This window comes from Callithrix jacchus, chromosome 17 (assembly GCF_049354715.1).
Source record: "Callithrix jacchus isolate 240 chromosome 17, calJac240_pri, whole genome shotgun sequence".
NCBI lineage: Eukaryota > Metazoa > Chordata > Mammalia > Primates > Cebidae > Callithrix > Callithrix jacchus.
In genome coordinates this window covers 18,358,786-18,382,424 of record NC_133518.1, presented here as the reverse complement: position 1 = coordinate 18,382,424, position 23,639 = coordinate 18,358,786, and the positions used below count along the sequence as shown (strand labels likewise).

The following is a 23,639-nucleotide window of genomic DNA, read 5'->3' as shown; positions in this document are numbered from 1 at the left end:
AAAAATCAATTATCTAAATTTCCATCTCAAGAACTTAGAAGAAGAACAGTGAAAGAAACCCAAGAAAGAAGAATAAAGGCAATGATAAAGATCATAGCACAAATTAATTATATGGAAAAATGTGCAATGCTGAAAAATCAATACAGCCACAGGCTTTTTTATTTTTTTTTTGAAAAGACTAAAATTGATGATAGATGATAGATAGATAGATAGATAGATAGATAGATAGATAGATAGATAGATAAAACTGATAATTTTCTAGCAAAACTGATAAGGAAAAAAGAGAAGACACACATGAATTTCAGGAATAGGAGAGGTGACCTCAGCACAATTGGAAGACATTTAAAACAATAGTATGAGAATATTGTGAGCAACTTAACAGCAATACATTTGAACATTTATATGAAAGGGACAGATTCCTTGAAACATATGATTATTCCCACATATTAAAATAAAAATCAGAATATTTTTATCTATGAAAGAAATTGAATCTGTAATTGAAAGCCTTCACACACACACACACACACACGCGTGCCCACAGTCCCAGGCCTCAGGTAGTGCCATAAATGACTCTTTCAAACATTTAAGTAAGAAATTATACTAATCTTGCACAGATTATTTCAGCAATAGAAAATAAGAAAACACTCCTAACTTTTTAAATGTATCTAGTATGACCTGGGTGTCAAAATCAAGCAAGACTATTTACCAGAAAAAAAAAGTACACACAAATCTAATATCTCTAATGAAAAACAAATTATAAAAATTCCAAATGAAGTATTAGGTAAGTGAACTCAGGCATATATTTGAAAAGTAGTGTATCATGACCAGGTTTATTTTAGAGAGGCAAAATTCAATGCTGTTATTTATCATGTTAACAGAATTAATAAGAAAAAAATCTAATTATCTTTATAGATTCAAAAAAGTGATAGATAAAACCACACTGATTTTCGAATCAAATTGGAATAAAATTAGGATTAGAAAGGAAATTTTAAAATCTGATTAAACCGATCTATATCTCTCTGTATCTACCCTACATCATACCTACCTTGAACTGTTAAAAGCTTTCCTGAGATTTAAGGCAAGGAAAAGATAATCATTGCCACCACTTTTTCTTAAAATCCTATTTGAGGACCCACAAGTAAAATAACAAAATGTTTTAAGAATTGGACAAATGGAAAAAACATTTGAAAGAGCATTTCAACAAGATGTTATCCAAATGGCCAATAATATGACAATATACTTAATCTGATTAATCATTGGTAAAATGAAAATTAGAATCACAACCTGATGCTATTATTAAACTTCCAGAATAGATCATTGAAAAACACAGCGTATCCCAAATGTTGACAAGAATGAGTAGCATCTAAACTCTAATACACCACTGGTGGGAGTGTAAATTAGAATAGTCTCTTAAGAAGACCATTCATTTATAAATACTAAACACCACCAGAGACCTTTTGACCCAGAAAGTTCAGTCTTAGATGTACAGCTGCTCCTCAGTATCTGCAGAGGGGTATTGGTTTCAGGACACGTGTATGCCAAAATCTGTGGATACTCAAGTCCTGCATCTGGCCCTATGGAACTCAGGTATATGAAAAACCGGCCCTTCACATATGCAGGTTTCACATGCAGAATCCATATTTGGTTGTGGATGCAGCACCTGCTGATATAGAGGGCTGACTGTATTTAGAAAAATCCACATATAAAGTGGGCCTGTACACTTCAAACCTACCATGCTTAAGGGTCAACTGAATTACCCAACAGAAATGCATTGGCAGGCTCATTGAAGACATGTATGAGAATGTTCATAGCAGCACTATTCACAAAAGCCAAAAGTAAGACAAATGCTCATCTTCTGTGAAATGAATATTGTGGTATATTTATAGAAGGGAACGATATACAGGAATAAGAATGTACTATCTACAAGTATATGTAACAAAATAGACTTATCTCCCAAACAAAATAGAATGAGGGAAGCCAGACACACTTGAATGAAAAGTTAACTTAAAACAAGCAAAACGGTCAAAGCTGCATAGCAAGGGGGTCAGACAAAATAAGTTACTTTCAATCAAGACTCATTGATACTCACTCTGCCAATTACCTGACTGGTCTTTCAGTCTCAGTTGTTTTCTGCTCTGATGGGTCCACACTTCAGTGAGACTTTACTGATACATGCTTCTACCTCTGCTGTTCCTCACCAAACTCTTCCCCTCTCCCTTCCCTGTCTTTGTCTCCCTCTTCCTCTTTCTCCCAAATTTCCCTGCCTCTCCATACCTCCTCCTTATTCACTCCATCCCCTCTTCCAGCCACATGCATCTCATGAGGCAAGGATCTATCAAGTCAGCTAGTCAACACGCAGAAGAGGTACCTCATTTGATAAAAACGTAAACCAAGCCACCTCACAGGCCACTATCAGACTTGAAGATGGATTGGTGTACTTGCCAATTGTTAACTGGGTTGGACAAATACATAAAATTGAGCCCTATCTGTAAGGATGAGTTATGGCCATGGGTTAGAAGTGGTCTGTGGGCAGATGCTTTATACTGGCCAACCAAATCACATTTCTGTTTAGTCCTCAACTCCAGCTACATTTTAAACTTTGGAAACCATGGAAATACCCTGTACCTTTATCATGCTGTCCACTAAAATGGCAAATGCGAAGTGGTGGGTAAGTAATAATTATTCGAGAAGCTAATAACAACATATTTAATGGGTAAGCAGGTGACCTAGTATAGTTTTGTTTCTCTCATTGTTCTCCATTTCATCCTCAAATAATGACTCAAATATGAAATTTCTAGGTCTGTACCATAACTGTCCCAAATCCGCTAAACTAGAAAATATTATTTTATTATTCAAAATAATATTTCAGATACCAAGATTATGACTTGTCTGTTTCTTCATATCAAAATTAGAGTGCATTTATTCTAATTAAAATGAAATATTGTTTTATCGCAATCTGAGGTTAAATAATGATGTCATTCTGTGATGGTTCATTTTTATTAGAGAGCCACTGAAGTTTCTTTTTGTATGTCTAGTTATAGGAGGCTAATTCTGTTTAACTATTCTCTTGCAGATATAAATGAATGTACCATTGACAATGCTGACTGTCAAGATTGATGCTGTAATACAGTTGGCAGTTATTACTGCAAATGTCAAGCTGGCCAGAAGCTAGAGGAAGATGGCAAAGGATATGAAGGTAACAGTTAGGACTGTCTGCTTACTGATAAGGAAAGAGAGAACATCTATGTCATGCAAAAGAGGAGGTTTGTCTTTTATCCAGAGCCAGAAGCTAGAGGAAGATGGCAAAGGATGTGAAGGTAACAGTTAGGACTGTCTGCTTACTGATAAGGAAAGAGAGAACATCTATGTCATGCAAAAGAGGAGGTTTGTCTTTTATCCAGAGCCAGATGAAGTGCCTGTGTTGAATGTTGTCAAGAGCACAGATCTTCCTCTTATGTCTAGATTACAATAGTGTAACCCTAAGAACACTTCAAGTAGCTTATTATGGGAAATATATGATTATAAGCTGGTTTGGTTGTGTCATGTTCTGATTATGGAATTTCAATCATTCATTTAAATCCCTGGGTAAAGCACATATTTTCGAAAGCATTTCATTTAATTCTAAAGTAAAAATGGTACTTATCATAAAATACTCATGTGTTGCTACAATGTAAATGGAGGGGCAAAAAACTAACCACGGGAATAATATTGTTGGTATAGAATTAGCTTTTTGCACGAACCTCAATTTTCTGTTTCCATTTAAAATTAATTCCTTCCTTCCTTTATTTATTAATTCATCATTTTATTCATTTGACAATCATTGAGTTCCGACTCTGTATCAGGCATTATTCCATGCTCGGGAGATATAAAAATTAATGAGAAATAAATTATGTCCTGAAGGAGCTCACTGATTAGAAGCAAAGATTGAAACATAAGCCCACACTTTTCAAAGTGGTGTTTTAAGGCATTATAGCATGCGGGTAAGTGCACTGGATTCAAAGAAACATGTGTTTGAGACCTAGCTGTGTCACTTAGTATTTGTATTACCAGGGCAAATTATTTTATTTTGCTAAGACTCTTCCCTCATTGGTAATATTTAGAATAATGGTGGTTTCTAAACCATAAATATTTCTGTGAGAATTAAATAAGATAATTCTAATTCATCTAAAGCACTTAGCATAAAGGGTAGTGCTCAAATGATAGCTATAAGTGGTACTCTTATTTATCAACATAGTTGCTGCCTGTATTGGAAATTTTGTAAAGGGGGACAGAGATTGCTTTCTTCCCTTAATTTCTGAAAGCGAAGGTACTTTCCAACTGTCCTTCCTGATTTTTTTTCTGTCTTGCCGATTACCAAGATGCCAGAGAATTTTATATAATCAGGTTTCTTTGTTCATTTGTTTTAAGATGACATAGAAAAACATTTATTCTAAATATGTTCTATTGTTGGTCTTAAAAAATCACATTCTTTTTTTTCCTTAACAAAGCTCGTTGCTGATGGGGCATATACAAATAAGTTGGTAAGATAAAACAAAACAAACAAAAATATCCCCACTGAAGGCACCTCAGGTTAGGGCTGAGAGTTTCATTGAGACTACCAAAGGCAAGACAAATTGTAGGTGCGAGTAGGTAGGAAAATGTATTGCTTTCCTTTTATCATTCCCTCCAAGCAAGGTTTATGCAGGCAGCAATAGGAGGGGCTGCAGGTAGAGAGCCAGCAGATGTTCAAGGGCAACTGTGTCTTGACTTTCCTGGGACAGGGTTCATCCCAGAAGGGTCCTCTGCCTGGAAAAGCATAAATTCACAAAGGCAAACCCCAAGTTCATCCAGGTTCTTTTTTCATTCAAATGTAATAATCTTTATTTCTGGATAAAATTATTTGGCCATAATGATCCCAGTACTGATTCAATCTCAGAAGAAGAGTCAAGGACTGCATTGTGTTCAAGGTAAAAGTGAGATGATGACCCCCGAAGAGAACATGGTCTGTACTATGAGCACAGTGTTTCTCATGAACCCTCCCTTCACCTGACAGGCAGCAAGCTTTTTATTTCTCTTTGGCTGAGTGTTATTGTTGTTATATAATCATTGTCATTATTATAGATATATTTGAAGTACCTAGCACAGCAGTTCACCATTGTTAGGTGTAATAATAATAATTTTTATAATAGCTGTTAGGTTAATAAGGCATGTTAGACTTTGTACCCACTAGTTCATTTACTTTCACTTTTCTTCTATTTTAATTGAAATTAATTACTTATGGTCACTCACATAAGCAATGAGATATTTAGAGAAATTGTTTCCATGGTTTTATTTAGCCAAGTCCATTTGTACAAACTGAATACAATTAAGGTCAGCATTTGTACAAATCAAGAGTTTGATAATCAAGAATCCAGAGTTTGATATGATGAGGTAATATTGACTTCCTGCTTTCCCAGAATTGGGGATGGTGGTATGGAGTAGAGCAGCTCACTTGCAAAGAGCCACTTAACTCAGTCTCATTGATCTTAGAGTCTTTCTTCTTTTCATTTCCTTAAATCACTATTTGCTAGAGATGATACTGCTAGGGATTCAGCTTGCTTGACTGTTAAACATACAGTGATCTCAGATTTATTTATGTACCTGATTAAATAAAAACAATACAGGTCATTTTGAAATCCAGTACATTTTAAAGCCACTGCAAATGAACATCCATGTGAGTGCAGTAATGCGTCATTCATGTTTATTTACTGGCTGGGAACGGTAGACGTCAGTTGGTTTCAAAGGCCATTTTACTGAATGCTACAGCCATTGAATTAAACAGTCATTAAATACTTTTTCTTTGCATTAATATAAATTGAATTAGACTTATTTGAATTGCCCTTTAAAAATATGGATATCAGCATTTTGTGGACATTTGTTGTACTATTTAAATAAATCTAGGCCAGGCTTGGTGGTTCACACCTATAATCCCAGCACTTTGGGAGGCTGAGGCAAGTGAATCACTTGAACCCAGGAGTTCAAGGCTGCAATGAGCTGTAATCACACCACTGCACTCTAGCCTGGACAACAGAGTGAGACCATGTCTCTCAAAAAACAATAATAAATAAATAATAAATAATAAATCTGGAATCTGTCCTTAAGTGGACGGCATTAAAACATTTGTAAACAATATTGTTAGCTAATCTTCCTCTTTAACTTTTTCTCTAAAGAGGTATAAACTTGTGGAGAAGGCTCTTGATCAGCTCAGTTTCATTGGTATCTTATTCTTTGAGGCATAGCACTGAACCTATAGAATGTTTTCTGATTCACATGCAGTTTGATTCTTATAAGATATAGATTAAAGAAGCAAATGAAGGGGAACAATGACTTCCACTGGATGCTGTGGGGGGTATTCAAATATATAAATAGTGTCTGTCAAGGGTCCCCAACCTCCCACCACAGACCAATACTGGTCCATGGTCTGTTAGAAACTGGGCCACACGGCAGGAGGTGAGCGGCAGGTGAGCAAGCGAAGCTTCTTCTGTATGTACAGTTCTTCCCTATCACTTGCATTACTGCCTGAGCTCCACCTTCTATCAACCAGGGCATTAGAGTCTCATAGGAGTGCAACCCCTATTGTGAACTGCACATGCATGGGATCTAGATTGCATGCTCCTTATAAGAATCTAATGCCTGATAATCTGTCACTGTCTCCCATCACCCCAAGATAGGACTGTCTAGTTGCAGGAAAACAAGCTCAGGGCTCCCACTGATTTACATTATGGTGAGTTGTATAATAATTACATATCATAATGTAATAATAATAGAAATAAAGGGCAAAATAAGTATAATGCATTTGAATCATCCTAAAACCATCCCCATTCCCCTGGTCTGTGGAAAAATTGTCTTCCACAAAACTGGCCCCTGGTGCCAAAATGATTGGGGACCCACTGGTTCATACACACACAGACACACACACACAAATATATAAACATAGATCTATATAGAGATCAATATAAGTGTATATTTGTATGTGTATGTATGTATGTTTATCTACTGAAAGGATGTAAGTTTCTTCTTTCATTTGCTAGTATGATCATTTTTATATAATTGCATTTCAGAAAAAAATCTAACTGGTTTCATCATTTTATTTGCTATTAAAGCCAATTCTCTATTATTTTGTTTAGGAGGCTGCATCCACAACCATGAGTGAAATAGGCCAGTGATTCTCATGTGTTCTTCATGGCAGTGGTTCTCTACTGGGGTGATCCCCCAGATACACTTGTCAATATCTGGAGACATTACTGATTTTCACAACTGAGGGGAGTGGGCGCTGCTGGCATCTAGTGGGTAGAGGTCAGGATGTTGCTAAACGTCCTCTTCTTCTATAATTCTGATTATACCACTTCAGATTTCAACACCTTAACTTCATGTTTTAGAAGTCTCATTTTTCTCAAATCTATAGCTTCTTTTCTGTATGTATGCCTTTTTTTAATAGCTGTATTCTTTTCTTTTACTATTTCATATATAAGCCTCTGTATTCCATATCTGAATCCAGCATCTGGGGTCCTTGTGGAAGGTCCAAATCTATTGTTCCTTATTTCTGGGCTGATTAGTTACACTCTCTTCCCTTTCATGTTGTATATACTAATACGTCTGTTACATAACTTCTTACAGAGCACTGTACTTATTTACATATTTGTACTGTCAATTAGATCGGGCTCTCTCCTGGAAAAGGACCATGCCTTATCACTTTTTCATCCCCAGCACACAGTTGTCTGGCACCTAGGGGATTCCATAAATGCTTATTGAATGAATGAATACCCATTATCCTTTCAAACATAAATGCATAAAAGCATATAGTCAATATGCCTTTTATTCATTTCCTTATCTACAGATTCTAATCATGCTGGGGTTGTCACTTAAAGTTTGACTAGTTAAACTATTTGGTTATCAGTAGCTCTTAGTGTAAATATTTGCTGATAACAAGTCATTTGAAAGGGAAAATTGTATTTTTTTATTTCTAGGGAGCAAATCAAAGACTTTTGGCTTAGTTTCAGCTTTCTGAAAAGTTTCTTCATATGGCTTGTCTAAATTATTGGTACCCAGTTTAAGTAGTGTGTCTATTCAAGCACAGTAATCTTGTATTTAAAAGAAATTTTCTAAATGAAATGGTAACTAATATTACTATACATTCTAATAAGTTCACTTACAAAGGTAGTAAACATTGATTGGACATTTGAGATAAATTCTTCTATTTAAGAGAAATAAATGAACACATACTATACATTGATAAAGACATATTACTTAAAGAATTGATTGTTAAAATATTTAAAGTAATTTTAATGATATTTTGGGTCATATTTTTTCCTGAGGGATATTGGAAATGACTACGTGAATAAACAGAGAATACAAATCAGCATGCCACTGTGGCAGAATTACAGAATACTTGAGCTTCCAAAAGGCTTCTATGGTTGGAATCCCAGGGAAATTAAATGATTTGAACAAGCTAACGTTGCTAGTTGATGAGCAAAATGACACCAGAAACCAAGCTTCCTTATTTGTTACCCAGTATCCTTTCCCTTTGATGTGGTTGATGGGCAGCATAACCTGGATATAGACTAGTCTGTGAGGTCACAGTATTGTGGGAGCAGAGAGGCCTTCAACCCCCAGAAGCCATGATTGACAAAAGAGGAAAATTAAGAGCCTGAGTGATTGACTGATCTGCTCCAAGTCCTCGACTATTTATTTGTAAAGCTAAGAACAGACTCCAGTTCCCCTTTTCCCATTTGTCATTCTTCTTCATTGAAAAATCAATCTGGTCAGTAAACATTTATTGGGTAACTACTATGTGTTCAGCACTGTGTTGGGTAATTTGAGAATAACAGAATAGGGCAAAATATGGTTTCTTCCTTCACAGAGCTTCGGTATCATTAAGCATCCTGAATATAAAATGATTGTGTGTTATTTTACATGAAAGTCAAGTAATTACATTATATCTGTGGAGAGTTCAGTCAGGCCAGCTCTTTGCCTCCAAGCAGCATGGTGTCTAAACCAGCTAGTTCTTTACCCTCGTATTAGAGATCTCCAAGAGAGGACATCTGTTTAATAACTCTTGTGATCAGGAAAACTTTCCTCATGTGTAACCTATATTGCTCCTCCTTAAATTTAAGCCTGTTTTATTTTCTTCTTAGTTCAGAGACATTTAAGTAATCATAATCTTCCCATACAGTAATTCTCCCCACACTTACAGCACATTAATGTATAGTTGTTCAACTTAGTAAAAACATTTCTTGTGCCAAATATTGTAGTCTGTTGGCACTTGAAGAATATTTTACACACATACACATACACATACACATGCATATTTGGTTTGAGTTTATTAAGAAAATGTGAAATCATCATGAAGAATTTGTCTACTTCTGCATGTTGCTTATCTTAATAGTCACTTATAAAGGAAGTCTGAACCTCTTTTACTGGCGTTATGGAGCATGCAAAGTAATAGCAGTCATCTGGCCTCAAAGAGCTTGCCAACTATTGGGGTATCCAACTAGGAATTGCCAACTATTGAAATTTATACAGATGAAGAATAATTTGGGGAAAATCCAATACAGTCTATTCACATATACTAAATTAAAGATTGTCTATTTTGAATTTATCAAGACACATTTACAATACAGAATAATTACATTAAAAAAACTTAAATCACTTAAAATGTGGGGGATTTATCATACAGGATTCATAATTGTATGCAGAGTTTTTATTTTCTCATTCACCAAGCACCTATCTGACCTAAGGGTGCTTAGGTCAAATAGGTTTGACTGTGCTCCATGTCAAACAAAGAGCACGAATCTTCAGTTCAAATATTGACTCTAACATTTACTAGCTGTGGCACGTAGGGCAAGTTATTTAATATCTATGGGCTTTCCCTTCATCTCTAAAACCAGAATAATAATACTTAGCCTTATATAGTTTGAGAGATCAAATAAGATACAGTTTGAAAGCATCTTGATGGTAGGAAAACCTTCTTTCCTGTGTTTCATGTCTACCTAAAGAGGGATGTTTATTAGTAACATTCCTGACCTCTCTCTATACCCTACACCTCCTCAATTCTTCCCAAAGGAAGTGAAAATACCCCACTGGTGAGTTTGGGGAAAGAAATTCATCTGTTGAGTTTAGCTCACATTCATATTTTTCTTTGGGGCCTGCAAATGCCTGCAGAAAGTGACCATTCTGGTCTGCTCTGCGTAATTGTGTGTTTCACCAGGGCAGGACCCCACATGAGGAAGACAGGCTTTCCAGCTACACCTAAGACCAGATGGGAGAGTTTGTCTAATTCTGCATGTAATTTTTTGGAAGCCCATTTTCTCTGTGCTCTTAAATTCTATTATCCAGTTTCAATTTTAACAAAACTGAATGTTTTGTCTCCATGTCCATTTTGAATTAGATCTCAATTAATTCAAAATTTAGGCAGTCAACATAAATTTATTATTGTATCCTCTCAAAATAGTAACACTTCATATTTGCCTAATGCTTAGGAAATTTTATTTCTCTCCAGTTTCTTTTATTTCCTCCTGTGCTATTTGTTGTTGAAGATTAAAAAAATGTGCAATATTATCTTTGTCTCTCTCAGGAGCTTCTAGTTCAATAATGGAGATTAGATGGATACACAGACAGCTATAATGTAAGATAGCAGGAGTAAATATAAGGCAGGCACAAACAAAGTGCTATGAGAATTAAGAGGAGAAAAAGATAACCCACTGTTGAATCAAAATGGGCTGCAAGTAACTGGGGCACTAATCATGTAGTCATGGGACTGAACAACCTACCTTCCATTTCTTTAATTTCCTTAATAAAATTCTCTAGTAGAGCTCTGCCCAGTATGACTTGTCCTGCTGTCTCTTGTATCTCTTGATTGACACTGGAGGGCATCTGGGATTTTAACAACAAAGCTACCACTTCTGTTCCCAAGACATTCCTTGTGGAAATTTCTTAGGGTATTCTTAAATATATGTGTCTCTCAGACTAGAGTGAAGACACATATAATTCAAATCTGAAACGCTGCGATGAAAAAGAAATTCACTTTATTTATATTTAAGCCAATTTGTTAAATAAAGCCCATCATTTCTCCCCCAATAATTCTGAGTAACCGCTTCAACACCTCAGCTTTCTGCTAACACTTAACTATAGTCAACAGGGTATCTAGAAGTGAGAGGAGCTGGAAGAGACTATAGCTGATACAGATTCCCCAAGATGAGTTGGCTCACTTAGCAGATTTCATTAGGGACATGCAGATTTATGGCAGTTATGGCTTCTACAGGTAGTGCCAAAACAGACAGACAAGAAAAAAAATTAGGTCTTAGAGTTCTGTGGCTGTCAAGCAAGACATCAAACGGCTTCTTATTGCCTCAGCAGCCCATGCTACTCTTACTACAAAAACAAACAGAAGCAGCCAATCAGGGAAAATGGCTGTGTGAAGGTGTCTGAACCTGGTGACCAGCAACATACCTTTTTTCCAAACTTTGGCTCATAATCCTTAAATTTTACCTTAAATTGGGAAGCATCACATATTTTATATCCTGAAGAATAACATTTTTGGTTTCACTCACAATATTTTTTAGTTTCTCTGTTTAGTAGTCTTAAAAATGAGCTATTTTTAAAATATTATATTATTATATTTATTTCCCAGAAATATTTTCCAATTGATGCCTCCTGTCTTAAATTCCTCAGATGTGTCTACCTTGTAGGTATATTTTCATTATAAAATCATACCCACCAAAAGATCAGTGTGATCCTGTATTCTAAAGCATGATGTTTTTAGACTTCCGAAATGTAGAGGGTTGATTTTTGCCATTATATGATCCATATTCCTTTCTATTACTATATAAAAGTAGTCATGGATGACTGACTTTTTAATTTTCTTGCTATAAGAAATTTCTTCCTCAATTTATAAATAATGGAGACTTTTTTTTTTGCAATAAAGACACATTAAGGGAGTTTCTGAATACATACCTGTGATTTTTTAATCAGAAAATAAGTCAGTTAAAATTGATTTGTTATTTTGCTGCTATTGACTTTGACTTTCATGTGTCTGTATTTTTCGTAGCCTTCTGATGACCAGTCATCCTCAGCATATGATATTATAGGAAGAAAAGAAGCTCCTGATTTCTGAAAAAAAAAAAACTATATACTGTAGTTCATAAATTCAAGTTAATTTTCTGTTTTTATTATTGATTTCAATTCTTAATTTGCTAACAGACCAGGCCTGTACTTCCTTGAATTTAATTTAGATCATAATAAAAGGATAATACCCATGTTATTTGTCCCAGTGGGTGTATTTGATGCATATATTCCACATGCACTACTGGTAAACCCAACCTTCTGAGAGTGTGAATACTTTTTTGGATTTTTACTTTATTTCTTCTCTATGAGTATCCCATTGGTAAAAGTATATTCCAAAGAAGAGTGATATTGTAAATATACAGAATTATTTATGCTATTATAAACACAAGTGTCTGGGATTTTACATTTCCTATAAATAGGAAAGATGTGTAAGGAATCTGGATAAATTTTCTAAAAAGTATTGTTCTCGTTTTAATAAGGGAGACAGCAGGTCTCTAACATTGTATGAAATCATAGGCTTTTGTGATTGTTTATCAAAGTACTCAGAATAATTGATTATAAATTAATTATTGTCATTCAAATATGATTTTTTAAGTCTATCTTGCAGAATGAGAAAGGCAATTGATGGTGTATAAAACCATTTGAAAATACTCAAATAATAGACCACCTGAAGGGCACTGTATGCTGTAGGAGGTCATTGCTGGCTAGAAACACACATAGGAAGGGAACAGTTGTTAGCTTTGGTTGGTCTCAGATTGGCAGTGGGTCCTAGTGACTCCCATTTCAGGGTTGGGATAGCGAAGAGCAGAACTAAGATGCCCTAGGTTTTCCTGTCTGTGTGGGCATGAGAGGTGGGGGAGAAGGGCAGGAGAGGAGAGAGACAAGAATAGTCATGTAAAATAATGCATTTTATACATATATCCTTTATGCTGTATCAAACACATGTTTCTAAAGTTCTCTGGTTCTGACAAGCTTACTGAAGTGGGACACTTCATATATTACAGCACTCTCAGCAATAACATAAACCATCCAGATGAGATGTGCAAACAAAATGTCTTTTCTCTGCTTCGTGTGTATTTAATAATTTTTTAGCATGACTAAAATGACCCCTGCGGTAATCCATCGAAAAATGTACACAGGGTGAGAAAGAAAATTGTTTATAAATTGCTTTTCATTGGCGAGAATATAAGGTGATTTAAAATCATCTGTTACATAACTTGGAACAAGTGAACTGGAAACTTCTGTATTTAAATCATTGATCTACTTATTTTTATATTTATTTTAAAATATATTTATATCTATATTTTTCTGTATTCAAATCTTTTGTAATTAAATTTTTGGTGTTTAAATTTTCTGTATAAATATATAACACGTATCTATTTTTAAATATATTTATTTTTCTGTATTTAAATCACTGATCTATTTGCTTTTATATCACTTCTTTTATTTTAAATAATCATCACATTTTGGTGGCCTGACTGTGCTTTGGAAAACAAATTAAAACTGCAGCTGAAAAAATTAGGTTCATTATAATTCATTAGATGCTGCCTTTATTAAAAAGTGAATTGATTTAATCCTTATTAAAAAAATCCTAAAGCATGGGAAAGCAAAATAGCTGTGTAAAAGCTTAGTGTACTCAACAGTTAGAAGATACTACAGTTCAGTACTTAATGTGCGTATGAATCAGCTTAGCTCTTGTTAAAATGTAGATTCTGATTCAGCAGCTGTGGGGTTCGCCTGAGAATCTGCATTTCTAGCAGGCTCCTGGGATTTGCAATGATGCTGATCCAGAGACTATAGTGGGTAAAAAAGCTTTTGTCAGCTCATTCTTACAGTGTGTCAGAGAGTTATTAGGCATTTGCTATTACAATACAGTCATAGAGAAGTGATACAAAATGGTGTGAAATGTGGTGTCTGCAATTCTGAAACATTTTAAGGAACCAGTTTGTTGAGATAAAATTCACAACCCATACAATCCATTCATTTAAAGTGTAAAATCAAAAGTTTTTGATATATTCACAAATATATGCAATCATGACCACCTAAAAAAAAAAATTCCTATGCATTTTAGTATCACTTCCCTGCTCTCCCATCACTCCCACAGCCCTGTGCAACCACAAATTTACTCTTTGTCTTTATATATTTCTCTATTTTAAACTTTTATATAAATGGAATCATATACAGTGTTTTGTGAATGGCTTCTTTCACTTAGCATAATGTTTTTAAGGTTCAACCATGTTGTAACAGTACTTCATTCCTGTTTATGGACAAGTAGTATTTCATTGCATAGACATACCACTTTCTGTTTATCCATTTGTTAGCTGATGGACATTTGGGTTGTCTCCACCTTTTGGCTATTATGGCTAATGCTACTATAAACATTCATGTGCAAGTTTTGTGTGTAGATAAGCTTTATTTCGCTTGGGTGTATATCTAAGAGTTGAATTGCTGGATTATATGTTTTTCTTTCTCTTTTTTTATTGCATTTTAGATTTTGGGGTACATGTGCAGAACATGCAAGACATTTGCATAGGTACACACATGGCAGTGTGTTTTGCTGCCTTCCTCCCCTTCACCCACATTTGGCATTTCTCCCCAGGCTATCCCTCCCCAGCTCCTCCCCCCTGCTGTCCCTCCCCTCTTCCCCCCAATGTTTGGTACTCCCTTCCCTGTGTCCATGTGTTCTCATTTTTCATCACCCACCTATGAGTGAGAATATGTGGTATTTCATTTTCTGTTCTTGTGTCAGTTTGCTGAGAATGATGTTCTCCAGTTTCATCCATGTCCCTACAAACGACACGAACTCATCATTTTTGATTGCTGCATAATATTCCATGGTGTATATGTGCCACATTTTCCCAATCCAGTCTATCATCGATGGGCATTTGGGTTGATTCCAGGTCTTTGCTATTGTAAACAGTGCTGCAGTGAACATTTGTGTGCATGTGTCCTTATAGTAGAACGATTTATAGTCCTTTGGATATATACCCAGTAATGGGATTGCTGGGTCAATTGGAATTTCTATTTCTAAGGCCTTGAGGAATCGCCACACTGTCTTCCACAATGACTGAACTAGTTTACACTCCCACCAACAGTGTAAAAGTGTTCCTATTTCTCCACATCCTCTCCAGCATCTGTTGTCTCCAGATTTTTAATTATCGCCATTCTAACTGGCGTGAGTAGGTATCTCAATGTGGTTTTGATTTGCATCCCAAAACACCAAAAGCATTGGCAACAAAAGCCAAAATAGACAAATGGGACCTAATCAAACTCCACAGCTTCTGCACAGCAAAAGAAACAGTCACTAGAGTGAATCAGCAACCAACAGAATGGGAAAAAATTTTTTGCAGTCTACCCATCTGACAAAGGGCTGATATCCAGAATTTACAAAGAACTCAAACAGATTTACAGGAAAAAAACAAACAAGCCCATTCAAAAATGGGCAAAGGATATGAACAGACACTATACGAAAGTAGACATACATGAGGCCAACAAACATATGAAAAAATGCTCATCATCACTGGTCATTGGATTATATGTTAACCATACATTTAATTCTTCTGAAGTTTTAATTTAGATAAATAAAAAAGATTTTAATACATAAATATTAATATGTGTATGCATATAAACATATTGTATCAAACAATTGGCTTCATGAAAAAGGATCCAGGGTCAAAAATTTTGGAGAGCACCGCATGCAAAAGCTCTCTTAAAGCAAATCAGGCAAAAGAGGAACCATTTCACTTTGTTTAACATAGGTTTCCGAATATGTTTGGAAATCTTTGAAAAGTAAAATGTTTAAAACTCAAGGATTTAGTATTTAGTAGAGAGCATTTTGAGAAATGTAATCATAGGTTCTAGACATAGAAAACTTATTGGATAGGGCAAAGAGTATATCCAGGGAACTAGTGGATGATTATTGGGGGTAGACAGAGAATACCTTCAACACAGTGGGTATATCCTATAGGTAACTGGATAGAAATGTGGTTGCCAATGGAAGACATCTGAATAGAGAAATTATAGGGTGGAAATGTGATTTCTGAAAGTTGTTCTGAGCATGATTCATAGGATGTTACCCAAAGACAAAAAGACATGAAAATGGCAGGGATACCCTTTAAGGGCCAGTGAAATTGCCTAGCTGTTAATATCCCTAAGTTGTGTAAAGGAGGGAAGCATCAGTTAATTCTGATGACATGGTAGACCCAAGGGAAAAGGGACATACCAAAGTCTCTTTAAATAAGATGATAAATAATAACAAATCAGTTATCGATAGCAGAAACGCCAAATGCAGTATGATAGAATAAGTGCATCTTTAAAAGTACCGAACTTCCGTTTATCACATTTCAACCAGATATAGTTATATAAAATTTTCTACCATTATAAAAAATGATTATATAAAAATGATGAAGGCCTATATATCCATCATTTTTATTTGAAAATCAGTACTTGATTTCTGTGTGTGCCCCTGCCACAGGTTTTGATATTGCCATCTGGCAGAGTCTGCTTATTATGTTCATTATGAACTTATACTTTCTTTTTATGATGGTTTCTATTCCCATTAAATCAGGAGTTATGTCAATTTCAAATTAATGAGAAGTAAGCATAAAGGTGTAAACTTCCCCTCAATGTTATTATTAATTATGCTTTTGGAGCATAATATTTAGACTGCTCAAATCTGGTTGTCAATAAGTTCTTTCTTTCATGAGATTACCTGTCTTTACTTTTTCTCCTGTTAATGTATTTGCTGTTTCCCTTTTGTTGAATGAAATTGCCAGATGGTTTGCAAAGAGAAGTGAGCAACAACTTCCTTTAAAAAAAAAAAAGTTTATTTACAAAGAAGCAAGCAAGCAATGTTTGCTTTAAAAAAAAGAAAGAAAGAAAAAATGTTGTTTAAAAGATGCACAAAGACACATTCAGAATCTCAGAGTATTAATTAAATGCTCCTGTTTATATCAGGATGAGTATGCCAAATAAGGGTAATAGTTCCTAAATTAGGTAAAATTAGGGATATTGAGGAGCCACACATTGTCAGCATAACACTCAGCATGAAGACAGCCTCCTGACCAGCCCTTTTCCTTCAATTGTAGCTATTCAAGTCTTCATTTTCACAAGCAGTACTCTCTTTATATCAAAACAGATTCACTCTTTTTGTCCACATGACCTTAAGTAGTGTGAAGATCACTAACGTAGGCACTATGAAACCTTAGTGATTTCAGATTCACTGCCAACTGTATAACCCAGAATATATTTGAGAACCCATGGTATCTGGTGAGATATGAGATTACATCAAATTAGAGGCCAGAAGAGAGCAGAGCAGAAGCGGCAATTAAACTTTATCACAGGTTACTGCAGCCATGAATTCTACTTGGCTTTTAGGCATAGCTTTAAGGTAAGCTAGTGTTCCATTTGATTTTCTTTGTTTCTGTGTCTCTCTCAAAATAAAAACATTTCTTAGATTTCCCCAGCTCTATCTTAGTGTTAGATACGTACCTTGTATTCAAAACATTCATGTTGAGCTTATTGCCATCAACTGTCCATGTCAGTAGTCAGTCTAGAGGAGATTTTAGACAAGAAAATAAAACATTTTGTATTTTCTCAAATAATTCTTTCATTTCCTCATTTTTTTAATTGAGAGGAATAGCTGCAGTCTCAAACATCTCTGCAAAAAATATATTCACATATTAATTTAAAGTGTAAGTAATGGGCTGGGTGCGGTGGCTCACACCTGTATTCCTAATGCTTTGGGAGGCCGAGGTGAGTGGATCACCTGAGATCAGGAGTTCGAGGTCAGCCTGGCCAACGTGGTGAAACCATGTCTCTACTAAAAATACAAAAAAAAATTAGCTGGGTGTGGTGGCAAGTACCTGTCATCTCAACTACTCTGGAGGCTGAGGCAGGAGAATCGCTTGAACCCAGGAGGCAGAGGTTGCAGTGAGCTCAGATTGTGCCATTATACTCCAACCTGGGCAACAGAAGTGAAACTCTTTCTCAAAAATAAATAAATAATTAAACATAATAAAGTGCACGTTAGGTTCTTTTTTGCTCAATAAAATGATTTTACATTTGTTGTGCCGATTCTCAGAAAGAAAATTTTAAATTATAAAAATGTATGTGATTTTTATTTTAACAGAAGTGCTTATAAAAATTTTATCCTTGTATTTCTATATATACTTCACACACACTCTGATAATTAAGTTCATAGCTATCATAGATTATTAAGCTTATCAGAACTGAAAAGTAGCAATTCTAGTTTTAAGGAGTTGGTGCTTTTTTAAATGTTGTTTTTCATAGGTAATTTCTAATGTGTATGTGATACTGGCCTAAGTGAGGAAGCCAGTAGGCCAAGCTCCAGAATTTGGAGAAAGAAAATTAGATGTCCTCTGAAAATCAACACAAAATCCAGTGGAGAAAAATGTGGAGAATTAATTCTGTTCTCAGAGAGGCTTAAAGAGCCTGACTACCATCTGATGCAATTCATAGAGCTTAAGAAAGAGTCTGGAAAACAAGTGTGGTCAGATACAGAGATGTACACAGAGAAGAGCCCATCCAGAAATGCCCAGGAAAGATGAAGCCTTAATCAACAGACTTGGAGAATCCCTGTCCTATGTGCAAATGAATGTGTTAGGTTAATTTATCCCATTAAACAGTAAGTTTCATCTAATTGATTCCATTCATTAGATCTCTGTGATAGCTTATAATATAGTTCCTGTATCAGGCTGGGTCCAATCAGAAGAGAAAGACACTACACAGTAATTTGAACATGGGAAGTTTAATATAAAGAATTAACTATAACAGGAGGTTGGAGTAATAAGGATCTGGCCTATAAGAAATACAGAGGATGCTAAAAAATATAGAATTTCAACTACGACCTTCTTGGGATGGACTGATTACATTTCACCCAAACAAGAGGCCCTGCTAAGGTTGAGATCCAGACCTAGTTGGAAAGGGTGTAAACACGGTTCATTGAGTGACAGAGAAATCACTGTGTTGCCACACCAGAAGAACTTGGAAATCTGGCTCCGGGAACTTGCCAGAAATCTACAGTCTAGGGTGCTGGAGAAAACTGTTCAAGTTGAGGTCTCTTTTTACCACAACATTGCCCCAGGGGAGAGTCAGGGGAAGTTGCTGGTCATTGGATGCTGCTGGCCACCAGTGACTGCACAAGTCAGGTGCTGAAGAAAGCACATGTGCTGCAGAAGTCTGTTGTGCTGTGGAAGATGGCATCAAAGAAGCTATGGCAAAGTAACAACCTAGCTATAAACCCTAGAAGCCACCACACTGCCACACTGCAGGCGGATAATGCTGGAGAAAGGGCCTGCATTGTGGAAGCTAGGTGCTGGGAAAGTTGGGCACATTGCAAAAACCAGTTGTTGGAGAAGATGTCCGAACTGTGGGAGCCAGACATTGAAAAGGCTACACAGGCTCCGAGAGCCAGACTGGAGAAGTCACCTGTTTTAGGGGAGCCAGGGACAAAAGAGGCTGCATCAGGGGCCTGTCTAGATAAGTATACTAGAGCCAGGAAGAATGACAACTTACTCTACAATGTCTTTTCATTGCCCTCTACTGGCAAGTTTTAACATAGTGCCTGCTGACAAAGGGAAATTAAAGGCCCCAGATTCATTTTTACAGTGAAGGCAAAAATAATAAATTTGGAGCTAGGAGGCAATTCATCAACAATAAGCTCAGTTCCCAGCTATGCTTCCTCTGCTCCATAAGAGACTTATAAACATGTGTCCTTCTTCTCTTATAAATACATGTAGATTTGATTACTCCTCTGAAGGCAGAGAGATTTCTCCCATCCATTGGTCGACTCAGGCATGTGACTTGCTTGGGTCAATAGCATAGCAATGAATGTGATATAGCACCAGTTCTGAGCAGATGTTTTAAATGTGAGTGCATAGGTTAATATGAATTCTTCCATCTTTGCTGTCTACCATAAAGTCAGCAAGTCCCAGACAGGGTCTACTTTTTTACTGGGGTCCTAGAATTATGCACAGAACTGAGTAGAGCCACAGCCAACATGAGACCTCTAAGCAAGGAAAAAATATTGGTAGTTATGTGCCCCTTAGCCTTTAAAAGCTGACTAATGCAGTTTCTATGGTTGACAAACAACTGTTTGATTTCTATTTGGCTAATCATGATAATACAGCATAAGCTATGGTATAAACCATTAGGTGATTTCCTGATTTTACATATTCATCTGCAGCAAGGAGATAAAAGGAAATGGCAAGGCCCACCTTAGACTGAAGAGAATTCATCATAGTCATTTCATCCAGAGAGAGGTCTTCAGAGGCAGCTAGCCAGAACTTCCCAGATGACATTTCAGACTTGCCTGAGTATAAATCCTTGGGTGGAAGATTAGAGATGGAAAAGCTATTGTCAACATTTTCTTTCATGTACAGGGCCTCTCTGCATGACTGTTGCTCTTCTCTTTACCAGTTTTCATGATTTGCTGCCAAGATTACCATTTACTTCATTTTATCTGGTTTGTCTCAAATGTTCCCTAGTCATTTGGGATGCTGGGTTGTGGTTTATCTTTAGAAACTGTTATTCTTGATGAGACTTGGTTGAATTGTACCAACTTTTTCTGGAAGAAAATGGTTTTTGATAATAGCGTTATGTAATTCTTCTTCAGCTGTCACATAGTCTAACAACTTAACACATAGTTCATATTAACATCTTTTCACTCACTGAGTTAGGAGAAAATAGTTTTCTAACTCACTATTATAATATTCATTGTAATTGCTATTATAATTATTATTATATTTGATAATCTCAGAGCATCTCCAACCTGCCACACATACCCACATACACATGCACACATACATACATACACACACAGAGAGAAATCTGAGGCTAGATATTTCCAACTTTATTGAGCTGAAAAATCACATTGCTATTCAAGATTTTTTTCAATTGAAAGTAAGAAATTACTTGCTATGATCACTAACTAAAAGCATAGGCCAAATATTAGCATTTATGTAAGATACATGTTTAAGAAAATATAAACAATTCTAATACTTTGAGTGCTAGGACTGTTACTTCCTGTAGATATTCAAAAATACTGCCTAGTGTTTTTAAACCCTCCTTCAGTAGTAATGATCAGTCCTGGAACTAATTTAATTTGGGCAAATGCATGAAAGACATCATGAGGAGATGGAAAACAGCCACAGAGTCTAGTCCAGCCACTGCTACTGTACTTAGAGAATCTGAATTTTCTCATCTCTCAAAGGGAAATAACATCTGCCCAACAAAACTTATGAATTTTTTTGAGAATAAGATGAGTGTCTTTGTGAAAGGATATGTCAATAGAAAAGATCTTTGCAAATGCGAAATTTTTTGATGCCATGGGAATAATTGCTTGATGGTATGTTAATGTCTTCCTAAATCCCATCGAACCTAGAACCTAGCCAAGGGAATAAGGCTTAGTCAGCAGAGAGATCTTCAAAATATATCTTACTACAGAAAAATCAGAAGATATTAGGATAGACCTTAAAGTTTAGGGTAGATAGAAATGTAATTTCTCCTTCTGAAGTCATTAATAACCTGATTGTAACTTCAACTGTCAGAAAATAAGATATTTCCCAACTCCTGTTAAAAAAAGATGTGATCACAGAGTAGAGAAATTTACTATGGAAAAGTTCCTTAACAATTAAATGGTATTATCATTAAAAAGGAGAAGGGATAAAATGATGGGAGAGAGGCTGAGTGGCAGGTTGGAGGTGGGGAGATACGGATGGAGGGAATATAACCAGCTCCCAGTCATCTTCTCTCTGAATTTTTCTGGACCTTATTTTCTTTAGTATATAACGAACGTTTAATCCTTTTGTTTCTCTGTGATCCCAGAGCTCTTGGAACAAAGTTCCTATTAGAACTTCAGATGGTGTATTATATTTATCTGTTAAATTGTCTGTCTTCCTCATCAGACTACAGATGTCTTGAAGGTGAGGATCATTCCTTAACTGTATGGTAGCCCTGACTGATGCCTTGCACAAGACCTGGCATGTAGTAGATTTATACTGAGTGGTATGTGAAAGGATGGGCACAAAATAGATCAGAGTAAAGTCATTCGAAGAGATAGGATTGGTAACGTTTTAATGAAGTATTTTACTTCTTAAATATTAAGGAACTATTCTCAGAATTCAGCACAATACAAAATTTATATTTTAATTTAAAAATTAGTCTGTAGACATGATTCAAATATTCTTTCAGGAGACTCCTGGAAAACATAATTAATTTCTTTTCTTTTTTCCTTGGTCCTCCTCATTGTTCTCCTCCTCTACTGCTTCTGCCACCACTGCTGCCACCATCTCTTCCTCCTCCTCCTCCTCCTTCTTCAACAATGTCTTAATTTGTCATCCAGGGTGAAGGGCAGTGGCATGATCTTGGCTCACTGCAACCTTCACCTTCCAGGCTCAAGTGATCCTCCCACCTCGGCCTCCAGAGTAGCAGGGACCATAAGTGCCTGCCACCACGCCCAGCTAATTGTATTTTTAGTAGAGATAAGGTTTCACATATTGCCCAGTCTGTCCCAGAATTTCTGAGCTCACGTAGTCCACCCACCTCTGCCTCCCAAAGTACTGGGATTACAGGTGTGAGCCACCATGCCCAGCAAGCATAATTAATTTCTAATGCCTAAGTTCCTAAGTTTAAATTTATGCATTCTTAAAAATAGACCTAAAACAACTATGATATTCTGCTTCAGAAGATAACAGTAGCTTTCCTTGCTAACTAGAGAGGGGTCCATACTGCATTGTTCTAGATTCCCATTGTAATTAAAGGAAAACTTTCACAGTGTCCAGAGCTCTTAACGTCCGGCAAATAAAGGAGGATGTCCTCAAATTCCTTGCAGCAGAAACCCACTTAGGTAGCAGCAACCTAACTTCCAAATGCAACAGTACATTTCCAAAAAGAAAAGCGATGGCATCTACACCATACATCTGAAGAAGACCCAGGAGAAGCTTCTGCTGGCAGATTGTGCCATTGTTGCCTTTAACAACTGATACCCGTGTCATGTCCTCCAGGATTCCTGGCTGGTGGGCTGTGGTGAAGTTTGCTGCTGCCACAGGAGCCACTCCTATTGCTGACGGCTCTATTCCTGGAACATTTACTATCCAGATCCAGGCAGCCTTCCAGGAGCCATGTCTTCTGGTGGGTACTGATCCCAGGGCTGACCACCAGCCCCTCACAGAGGCATGTTATGTTAACATACCTACCATTGCTCTGTGTAACACAGATTCTCCTCTGCACTGAGTGGAAACTGCCATCCATGCAACAAGGGAACTCATTCAGTGGGTCTGATATGGTGGATGCTAGCCTGGGAAAGTTCTGTGCATGTATGGTGCCATCTCCTGGGAACACCCATGGGAGGTTATGTCTGATTTCTACATCTGCAAAGACCCTAAAAAGAAAGGGCATTCGGCTTCTGAGAAAGCTGTAACCAAGTAGGAATTTCAGGGTGAAAGGACTGCTCCAGTTCCTGAGTTTATTGCTCCTCCGCCTGAGGGTGCATATGGGTTTGAAGGCATGCAGATGCCTTCTGAGCCCATTCAGCAGTT

The 23,639-nt window shown here is 36.4% G+C and overlaps 1 protein-coding gene across 13 annotated transcripts in view; it reads left to right on the top strand.

The window, feature by feature from the left end:
• LOC103788721 (uncharacterized) overlaps positions 1-23,639 on the top strand; it is a 682,665-nt gene that overhangs the window by 418,932 nt on the left and 240,094 nt on the right. For all 13 annotated transcript variants that reach the window (XR_013528873.1, XR_013528871.1, XR_013528864.1 and 10 more), the window contains one exon: positions 3,074-3,196. The gene's annotated coding sequence lies outside the window, so the exon portion shown is untranslated. The remainder of the gene's footprint in view (positions 1-3,073; positions 3,197-23,639) is intronic.